The sequence below is a fragment of the Sebastes umbrosus genome, unplaced genomic scaffold (genome assembly GCF_015220745.1).
Source record: "Sebastes umbrosus isolate fSebUmb1 unplaced genomic scaffold, fSebUmb1.pri scaffold_105_arrow_ctg1, whole genome shotgun sequence".
Classification (NCBI taxonomy): Eukaryota; Metazoa; Chordata; class Actinopteri; order Perciformes; family Sebastidae; genus Sebastes; species Sebastes umbrosus.
Window position 1 is genome coordinate 105,001 of NW_023618443.1, and position 2,603 is coordinate 107,603.

General features: G+C 49.3%; 1 pseudogene; it reads left to right on the forward strand.

Moving 5' to 3' along the window:
* Positions 1 to 417, forward strand: part of LOC119484211 — a 12,882-nt pseudogene extending 12,465 nt beyond the window's left edge.
* The last annotated feature ends 2,186 nt before the right edge of the window (positions 418 to 2,603 follow it).

Genomic DNA, 2,603 nt, shown 5'->3' on the forward strand with positions numbered 1-2,603 from the left:
TGACCTCTGACCTCTGATCCTAAACCTGACCTCCGATTCTAAACCTGACCTCTGACCTCTGTTTCTAAACTGACCTCGACCTCTGATCCTAAACCTGACCTCTGACCCTAGGACCTGACATCTGACCTAGACCTGACCTCTGATCCTAAACCTGACCTCTGATCCTAAACCTGACCTCTGACTCTTAAACCTGACCTCTGACCTCTGACCTCTGATGCAATTTCAGAGACTTGAGATGCACCCGGATTCTCGGACCTAACCTCTGACCTCTGACCTTCCTGTGTGTTTCTGTGTTTTATAAAATGTTCTTCTATCTCATAACTTGTGTTTCCTGCTGGCTGTGAGTTCTGATCAATAACTTTTCATATTGATTGATGTGAATGTAGAGCTGATGGTTCAATAAAGAGTTTGTGACCGACTGAACGCCTCCCTCTGTACTGTAGCCGTCCAATCAGAGAGCAGATCGATCAGATCAATCAGAAATCGATCAGATCAATCAGAGAGCAGATCAATCAGATCAATCAGATCAATCAGAGATCAGATCAATCAGAGATCAGATCAATCAGAGATCAGATCAATAATCTCTGATTGGATGAGATCTGGGCTATATGTGAGTATAAACAGAGTTTAATAGAGCTCTACAGGTGAACTCTCTGAAGAGGGGTACAGGTGAACTCTGTGAAGAGGGGTACAGGTGAACTCTGTGAAGAGGGGTACAGGTGAACTCTCTGAAGAGGGGTACAGGTGAACTCTGTGAAGAGGGGTACAGGTGAACTCTCTGAAGAGGGGTACAGGTGAACTCTGTGAAGAGGTGTACAGGTGAACTCTGTGAAGAGGGGTACAGGTGAACTCTGTGAAGAGGTGCACAGGTGAACTCTGTGAAGAGGGGTACAGGTGAACTCTGTGAAGAGGGGTACAGGTGAACTCTGTGAAGAGGTGCACAGGTGAACTCTGTGAAGAGGTGTACAGGTGAACTCTGTGAAGAGGGGTACAGGTGAACTCTGTGAAGAGGTGCACAGGTGAACTCTCTGAAGAGGGGTACAGGTGAACTCTGTGAAGAGGGGTACAGGTGAACTCTGTGAAGAGGTGCACAGGTGAACTCTGTGAAGAGGGGTACAGGTGAACTCTGTGAAGAGGGGTACAGGTGAACTCTGTGAAGAGGTGCACAGGTGAACTCTCTGAAGAGGGGTACAGGTGAACTCTCTGAAGAGGGGTACAGGTGAACTCTGTGAAGAGGGGTACAGGTGAACTCTCTGAAGAGGTGCACAGGTGAACTCTCTGAAGAGGGGTACAGGTGAACTCTCTGAAGAGGTGTACAGGTGAAATCTCTGAAGAGGGGTACAGGTGAACTCTGTGAAGAGGGTACAGGTGAACTCTGTGAAGAGGGGTACAGGTGAACTCTCTGAAGAGGGGTACAGGTGAACTCTCTGAAGAGGGGTACAGGTGAACTCTCTGAAGAGGGGTACAGGTGAACTCTCTGAAGAGGGGTACAGGTGAACTCTCTGAAGAGGTGTACAGGTGAACTCTGTGAAGAGGGGTACAGGTGAACTCTCTGAAGAGGGTACAGGTGAACTCTGTGAAGAGGGTACAGGTGAACTCTGTGAAGAGGTGCACAGGTGAACTCTGTGAAGAGGTACAGGTGAACTCTCTGAAGAAGGGGTACAGGTGAACTCTCTGAGAGGTGTACAGGTGAACTCTCTGAAGAGGTGTACAGGTGAACTCTCTGAAGAGGGGTACAGGTGAACTCTGTGAAGAGGGGTACAGGTGAACTCTGTGAAGAGGGGTACAGGTGAACTCTCTGAAGAGGGGTACAGGTGAACTCTTGAAGAGGTGTACAGGTGAACTCTGTGAAGAGGGGTACAGGTGAACTCTGTGAAGAGGTGCACAGGTGAACTCTGTGAAGAGGGGTACAGGTGAACTCTGTGAAGAGGGGTACAGGTGAACTCTGTGAAGAGGTGCACAGGTGAACTCTGTGAAGAGGTGTACAGGTGAACTCTGTGAAGAGGGGTACAGGTGAACTCTGTGAAGAGGTGCACAGGTGAACTCTCTGAAGAGGGGTACAGGTGAACTCTGTGAAGAAGGTACAGGTGAACTCTGTGAAGAGGTGCACAGGTGAACTCTGTGAAGAGGGGTACAGTGAACTCTGTGAAGAGGGGTACAGGTGAACTCTGTGAAGAGGTGCACAGGTGAACTCTCTGAAGAGGGGTACAGGTGAACTCTCTGAAGAGGGGTACAGGTGAACTCTGTGAAGAGGGGTACAGGTGAACTCTCTGAAGAGGTGCACAGGTGAACTCTCTGAAGAGGGGTACAGGTGAACTCTCTGAAGAGGGGTCAGGTGAACTCTCTGAAGAGGGGTACAGGTGAACTCTGTGAAGAGGGGTACAGGTGAACTCTCTGAAGAGGGGTACAGGTGAACTCTCTGAAGAGGGGTACAGGTGAACTCTGAAGAGGGTACAGGTGAACTCTGTGAAGAGGGGTACAGGTGAACTCTCTGAAGAGGGGTACAGGTGAACTCTGTGAAGAGGGGTACAGGTGAACTCTCTGAAGAGGGTACAGGTGAACTCTCTGAAGAGGTGACAGGTGAACTCTGTGAAGAGGGGTAA